The sequence below is a fragment of the Stegodyphus dumicola genome, chromosome 5 (assembly GCF_044657685.1).
Source record: "Stegodyphus dumicola isolate Sdum_Otavi_A_Nest chromosome 5, ASM4465768v1".
In the NCBI taxonomy this organism is placed as follows: Eukaryota; Metazoa; Arthropoda; class Arachnida; order Araneae; family Eresidae; genus Stegodyphus; species Stegodyphus dumicola.
Genome location: NC_140772.1, coordinates 97,641,740 through 97,650,091, shown reverse-complemented (window position 1 = coordinate 97,650,091; position 8,352 = coordinate 97,641,740). Strand labels below are relative to the sequence as shown.

Genomic DNA, 8,352 nt, shown 5'->3' with positions numbered 1-8,352 from the left:
TTTTCACGCGGATGTTTCTGATTTCAACGTAATGCGTTAGAGTCGCGATGACATATTTTTAACAGTAAATCTTAAAAAGCGCGTTATTAAGTACTATTTTTAATCACTTTCAGATTAATATTGTTTTTCGGCCTAGGTCAAAGTGTAGTGTAGTACTTTCAGATTAATATTCACTTTACCCTTTAGCATGACTGTGTTTCGAATGCTTAATTCTTACACTACATAATAAATTCAGATGATAAAAAATTATTATTACTTTTTGCCATGGTGAAGTTTTAATAAAAATTTATATATTGTTGTTATGTTTATAGAATAAAAATTCGTAACTTGCACCAACACAATTTTTAATGTCCAATGAAATGCGAGAAATATTTTTTTTCTGTAAAATTTATTCGTGTATATAAAAAGAAAGCACAGATAATTCATTTTGTAACATTTAAAAATATCATGTAACTTTCTGATTTGTTATGAAGTTCAACATTAAGATCAAAAATATACTTTCAAAATATTTTGATCATAAAATATCTTATTCTTCAAACTTCTGCTCTACTCATAGATAATAAACCTGCAGAAACAATAAACACTTGTAAGAAAGCAAGAGGAAAAAAAGTTAGAAAAAGAAACTATGAAGGGAAACATGGAAGATTCGCGGACATTGGCTTAGCGAGTGCCCGCCAATCCTATTTCGTGCGCCACTGGAAAAAAAAAAAAAAAAAAAAAAGCGACGTGATACGTCAGCTAAAAAAAAATGAAACAAAATAAAAAAGAAGGCGCCACGTGTTCATCGTGCGACTTGTATCCAATCGTCATGTTCGGACCTGTAGAGTCTTCGCTGTTACCATTGGATAATTTTCCCGCGAACCTGGATGTGACGTCAAAGAATTGTATTATTTTATGGGTTGCAAGTTTGGCAAGTAATCGCCATTCTCTCCCATTCAACTACGTTACCAGTTTTGTTTCTGATGGCTTTGGCGATATTCCTCTTACATGTGATTCAAAGCAACCCTTTGTTTTGCTCGCTTTAGAAACGTGAAAAGTTGATCGTGTTATCACATACTCGGTAGCTTCCAGTCAAGTAGTGTTAAGTTGACAGCAGCGTAAAATTGACTTCGTATTTGCGTGTAGCAGGTATGTTTATGTTTTACATTAATATTATTTATCTTTTTTAATTTGTATCTCAGTGTTTTAATTAATATGTTAAAGATTCACGGAATGTTCATTATCAGCGAATAGTTAATTTTTTTTAAAAATTTCATTTGTTTACATTTTTGCGAAGTCTGCGAATTTTTTTTTTTTTTTTTTTTTTTCCCGTAAAGATGTTCTTCCAAAACATTTCACGTTTTATTTAAATTAACTATATCATATTAGTTGTTAAAAATCCTCCTATTTACCATTTATGAAACATTTTGTTAAAAATTACGTTTTGCATTTTCGTAAAAAATTAATTTTAATTTTCAAAATATAAACTCGTAATTGGTTATTAGACTAATCTTGAATGATTATTATTACATTTATTAACAAAGGATTTTTTTAAAAAATTTGTCTCATTATAATATGCTTATTATTTTTATTGTTCATTCTTAATGACTATATTATGTTACGTGATAATTAATTCTGCCATTTTAAAATACAGTGAAATTAGATTTACCATTTTGACTAGAATTTTTTATTTTTTAAATGTTCATTTCTATTTAGAAGTTGTACCATGAAATGTTCTTGATACCTCAAAAAATGATTTCCTATTCCTTTATAAAAGTTGCTTGAATGTGTTGTATGCAATACTGCTGTAACTCACAGCATTGCATAGTTATCATTCACTTTTCCCTATAATCTGAAATAATGATAATGGGAGCCCGTATTTGAAAGTTTATTTAAAACTCGATACGCACTGAACGCGCAATGTGATAACAAAGTTCACAGTGATAACAAATAGTTCTGATTCATTTTTCGTTTCCGTTATTGTTACGTAACTTGTGACGCGGTTTCCCTAAAACCAACAATCACTGCGTTTTAATATTATACAGATTTTATTAAAAAATAACATTCAATAATCAATTTTTAAAGCATTATATTCCATATTTTTCTGGAAAGACATATTTTTTTATAAAATAAATATTTAAAATAAACACATCCCGTATTTTAGTGAAGAATGCGCCCGAATTTAAGGGGACTTTTAAAATGTACAAATAAATATGCAGTATGTTAAATGATAAGTTTAAAAATTGCATTATATTTTTTAGGATAATATATTTGTTCTTATAAGCAAGTAATTATCTTATAACGAATTCGAAAATTTAAAGTATGTGAGTATTTAAGAATTTCTTAATTTTCTTTTACTTCTAGAGAAATATATATCGCGTAAATACTCATATATATATATATTACTCAGCTATGAAAGTACTGCCCTTTATAAATATTCTTCCGCCACGGTTGCGGAAATATCAACATATATTTGTTTGGCAATCGTTTTTATCGAGTTCCTTTTTCAAAACAAATTTCAAAATAAAAAGCAGTTTGTTTTTATGTTTAAGCTGAAATATGAATCAAGTTATTTAAAAAAGCATTCGATCTTTTTGTTGTTTAGCTGTTTTTCCACAATGAGATTAGCCCACCAGCGGCCGAGCAGTGAAGATGCTGAACACTGGCAGTTCGGTCCGAGGTTCGAATCCCGCGAACGGGCTGGCTGCATGGGCGTTTTCGTGGTTTTCCCCATGTGTAACGTGTATACGAGCCAGTTCCCCTTAGAAAGTCCTCCACGAAGGCATCCCTCCCTTCAGGCAGATAGCCTTCGTGTGCTTTGATATAAATAAATAATCCAATCCAATAATCCACAATGAGATTAATGTTTAAATAGGAGTTGAAAATTTGTTTTCACTATTCGGTTATCGAATAAAATTGTAGCATGAATTTTCACGAGGCATTAAAAATATAGATAGATATTTCCTTTAAAGATAGTTTGTTTTTACTTGATAAAATGAGAATTTAATTGTTAAATTTTATTGTACTCCACTTATTATATTATTAAGATTTCCCTTTATTAGAACTTTTTGAAAACAATAAGTGAACTGGTGGTAAAATTTTAATTATTTTTATTTCCTTTAAAGATCGTTCGTTTTGACGCCCACCAGCGGCCGAGCTGTAAAATCGCTGAATACTGGTAGTTCTAACCCGAGCTCGATTTCAGACTCTGATTAGTATACTTAATATTTCCCTTTATTAGAACTTTTTTAAAACAAAAAGTGAACTGAAGACAAAATTTCGCAGGTTTTTCCAAGTAGCGAACAAGTTAATTTTGAAAAATTTTCATTATAAAAGGGCACGCTACGAATAACAGTAACTGATTCACTTTGTTTTCTTACCTGATATTTCTTCAGATACCGATTACCGAGAAATATTTGTGATCATAAAGAGGTTAATTGCCGCTGGCTTTTATGTTTCTTTTACATATGTTATTAAGGTGTAATGGAATTTTTGATCTCGATATAAACATAAGCTATGGTTTTAAACTAGTTCAGTTCCTGAAAACTTTATTAATGTGTTTTTTGCGCATGCTAGTATAAACTGAATTATTGCATTAATTGATTCAGAGTTAAATGTTCATTGGCGACTCATTAGATTAAAACAGAATCTCCTCAAAAACGCCTCGAATTCGTTCGAAAGTGTCCTGGCTTTCCTGTTGTGTTCCATTATCTTTCAGAAATTTAAGGCCAACCGGTGGCCGAGTGAGTATCGCCGAACTCTGATAGTTCGTTTCGAGCTCGATGCCTGGTGATTAGTCTACTTCTGGGCTTTCCCCAAACTTAAATACGGTCCTGTGTTTATTAGAAAGTTCCCCTCCAAGGTATCCTTTGCAAGGCAGACTCGAGAGCTTTGCGACGATTAGTTAACCAACTTCCAGAATTCCTTCACGAACACTTATCTCCCTAATGCAGATCATTCTTAGGTGACTTATCGTTAGCAGTTAAGATCAGATCTTTTAATAATATTCAAACTTAGATCAATTTAAAAATTAACTCCAATCCAAGCGTAGCTCGCTAGTAATCGAGCAGCTAAAAGTTCTGAAGCATTGGTCATTCATTCCCACTACGGTTGCCGTCGGAGGAATTGATGGCTGATGGGGTTTACTTTTTTTTTTTTTTTTTCTATTATATTAAACACAACATTTAAAAATCCTTGTAGAAAGCATGTTTCCATTAAATAAATAGCTCTGAACTTCTCTGCTTTAATTAGCGTACAAAATCATATAAAGTTGCATTATGCTGCTTTTAACGTCAGTATGCTTTTTCTTCAACTTATGATAATGCTTAAAAAATGTAATTTATATGTATATTTTTAATTTAGTTTATTGATAGCCATACAGCCAAATCTGCATTAAGTTAAAATATACAGATACTTGTATGTTTCAACTTCCAGTATTAACATATGCACATTTGTTTTGATACGCAATTTCGAATTTTTAAGCCTGTAAGAGGAATAATCTATAAAAACCTCGAGGTGCATACGAGTCACCGAAAGGATAAGATGGTTGAACACTGGTAGTCTGACCCAGGTGAACGGTCTGGCTGCATGAAACTTCGTGTATTGTGCCAATTTCCTTCAACAAGTCCTGCACGAAGGCAATCATTTGCTTAGGCAGATAGGCCTAGTATGCTTTGCCATAGTACAGATAATCCAAACCGATCCGTAAAACTCTAGAATTCGAGAAAATAAATTACCCAGTGAGACAATACATATTTTGCGCAATAAAATTCAATCAATTCTAAAACGCTTCTGGTAAGCTTTTCCTGATTTAGTGCTTTTAATTGTACGTTAGTGCTCCAATGTTCGAGAATTCAGATCCCGACGACCGACCAACGGCCGAATGGTAAAATCGCTAAATACTAGTAATTTCGAACTGTGTTCGAATCCCAGCGGACGGGCTGGTTGCAAGGGCGTTTTAGTTGTTCTCCCCATGTATAAAGTGTATCGAGCCTCCCTTAGAAAATCCTCCACGAAGGCATCCTTCCCCTTAGGCAGTGCTTTGCCGTAATAAACTAAATCAAACCATTAAAGCCCCGCTAGCATGTGTAGATAGATGTACAGGCGTTTTCGTGATTTTTCCGAACTGTAACATGAAAATGAGTCAATTTGCCTAAAAAAAATCCGTCATGAATGCATGGACCCTCTGAGGATCGATGAATAAAAGGGGTCAATGATGATCAAGTGTCCGATAGCTGGGCACGAGCAGTTGATCAGCATAATGAAGATAACACTGATTATAAAATTTTTTCTTAATATTGTAAAATTGTTTATTGATACAAATCTGTATCATGTTGCCAGGAAGAAATCGTATAAAATAAGGAGAAAATATATTTAATTTATTTAAAAAATCAAATATAATTTTAATGCAAAATGTGCTATTTAAAAAAAAGTTAAACGCAGGAACTCAAGCAAACGCAGCCAAAAGAACACCAAGAATGCAACACTTCCTGGGAGATATTTTGTTATATACGAGTACAAGCGATTTGCAATGCAGGCGGACTTCCGAGAGGAATATCCCAAAAACCGAACAACACGATTGATTTCCCTTCTCTTCTTATCTAGTGAAAGTTCAGTTAAGTCAATAATTTATTTCGGGAAACAACCAACAGGTTGAATACTTTAGAACGAAGTGGTTAAGTAACAATTTTGTGCCAAATATCAGAAAAAAAATTGCATCAGTACGTCAAGCGCAGCTATCCATTCCATTAATTAAAACTGAACTTTTGCGAGATTAAAATTTTTTATTTTGCTTCTAAAAATTCTTTTATGTTTTTAAAATTGAAAAATGTAATAGGGTCGATGAAGAAATCCATTCTTTTAAAGAGTCGATGCAAGGAAAAGTTTGAAAATCCCTGCTCCATCCTAATGTAGGGTTTGATACAATTAATATTCTTCCTTAGAATAAATAACCTTTCATCTTTGGTAGGCATGTGTTTTTGCAATAAATCTTTCATATTTAGGTCTTCTGAAAAGTTAACTACTCTAGTAAAATAATAATAGTGATAATTCTAGCAGGATGTCGAAGTTTAGATTTCTTTTTAACCACTTCATTTTCATTTTTAAAAACAACTCATTTCTGCGAAGCGTTTACATTTTTTCTACCCTGTCCCCATCGTTCTTGAAGAGTCTAATCTTTTATTTTTTTGTAGCTTGTACATAGAACTAAACCGTATTTCTGTCAAACTCTTTAACAAGATGCGCAGTGGATTCCAAAATCCGTCGACTAACGGAAGTTCCGCGCGCCCAAAATAATTAGACTTTTCCCGCTCGTGGATGATGTAATGACTGCAATCACGTGGTTCCAGTTCGTGGTTGAATCGCGGCTTGTGCAACTTTCGAGGCTTTCCCGCTTCTATTTGATTTTCTTCAAAAGAAATTCTCTAGTTTCGTGCTATATTTTTCACCTAGTTTGATCTAGTGTTGCGTTAACTGATGTTCAACGAATACCGTTCACGGTTAGGAGCGTTGCTCAAGTTACAGAATTACGGTAAATGGCTTATCGGAATTATTTTATATATTACAGCAGAGCCAAAGAAATGCATGGGTAATTTCATTTGCAGCATTTGGTGAAAATATTGGCTTTAAATTTCTGTAAGAAATCGTGCATATGTGATAATTCGTAACCCTGTTGCAATCTTGATAAATTTTAGTTGTCTTTCAATAGGTAAGACTTTTTTTTTACCTTTCTTGATATTAGAAATTTCTCAAGTTTTGTCTTTTCAGATTTGCGTCACGTCTCTTATCCACGTGGTTTGACAGACTATTAGTTCTCATAGCTGTTGAGATTTTCGTGACTTTTTGTTTGTTTTCAAGCAAGTTTTAAAACTTTCACTAGTTTTGCTATAGAAAACATTTTAATTTGTTCTTCAAAGTATAGCTTGAGCGCACCAGCTGCTAAGCGATAAAACCTTTAAGCAATGACTTTTCGTTTGAGATTCAAATCCCAACGAAGGGGCTTAGGAGTTTCTGTCGTTTTCCCAATGTACGACGTGAATACGAGCCAATTTCCTTAAAAAGTCATCTCCACCAGTGGCTAAGACCGCTGAGTACTGGTAATTTGACCCGGATTCAAATAACCATATTTAAATAACCCAAGCTTGCACTTCAATAGTCCTCCATGACCTTGGGACCTCCATCCGTTGCCTTAGGGAGATAGTTACTGGTGTGCTTAGCTAAAATCTTAAGTAATCCAAATCTGATCAAAGTACAGAATTATCCCAGCTATGTGTTTATTTTAATTATGGCAAAGCACACTAGGGCTATCTGCCTAAGGATGCCTTCGTGGAGGACTTTCTAAGGGAAACTGGCTCGTATACACGTTACACATGGGGAAAACCACGAAAACACCCGTGCAGCCAGCCCGTTCGCGGGATTCGAACCTCGAACCGAACTACCAGTGTTCAGCGACTTTACCGCTCGCCCGCTGGTGGGTTATCCCAGCTATGACCGATTGTGTAAAATAACTGAACATTAATATATTCAGTTTTCGAATCTTGGTCAAGGGTAGGTAGGTATTTTCGTGGTTTTTATTATGTAACATTAATACGAAGAAGCATCCTTTAAAAAGTCCTCTACGTAGGGCATTTCTCTGCTTAGGAGAAAGATTAGTTTCTTTGCCATATGTTCCTTTGTGTGAGCAAATATTTTACTGTGTAGGATTTTAACACTTCGCTGCTTTCGCAGTGTGGATAAGATAATGTTTCAAGTCTGATAACATTAAAAAATCCATTCATTTGTATGAGAGAAAATAAATATTTGTTTCTAAACGTAAACAAGTAGTAAACGTGCCAAAATAAAAAGGAATAATCTTTGAGGAATGGTGCTGCGAACTGAATTTTAAAAATATTTTCAGCTACCGGAGACGTTATTAAAAAATTACTGTAATTATTATATCAATTAGGCCGTTAACGAGGTAATTGAACTGCATATTTAAATGTATCGTAAATCAAGCCATGAAGCCAAATAACGATGTCCTTCCTATCCAAGAATATTTCTTGGAACGTGGAGAACATACGAGTTATGTAACTTGGCCGAGTATGCTTTCGTGAACGACTTTCTGATGTCTGTTAATTTAATTAAGCCAAAACACGTGAAGGCTGTTTTCTTAAGGGAAAGGATGCCTTTATGGAGAAGTCATTTTAAGGGAAACTGGCTTGCTCGTATAACGCATTATACAGGAACAAGATTACAAAAGCATCCATGCAGCCAGTCTATTAGCTGAGATGTTTACCCGGCTGGGACAATTACGATTTTACTGTGACAATTCAGTAATATTAAATGCTCACCCTTCGGTGGACTTCTGAATTTAGGACAGATGGCCAAATATCTGGC

At 33.8% G+C, this 8,352-nt stretch overlaps 1 protein-coding gene across 1 annotated transcript in view; it reads left to right on the top strand.

Moving 5' to 3' along the window:
- The first annotated feature begins 986 nt into the window (after nt 1-986).
- LOC118184895 (uncharacterized) overlaps nt 987-8,352 on the top strand; it is a 97,314-nt gene continuing 89,948 nt past the window's right edge. The window contains exon 1 of the mRNA XM_035354620.2: nt 987-1,128. The gene's annotated coding sequence lies outside the window, so the exon portion shown is untranslated. The remainder of the gene's footprint in view (nt 1,129-8,352) is intronic.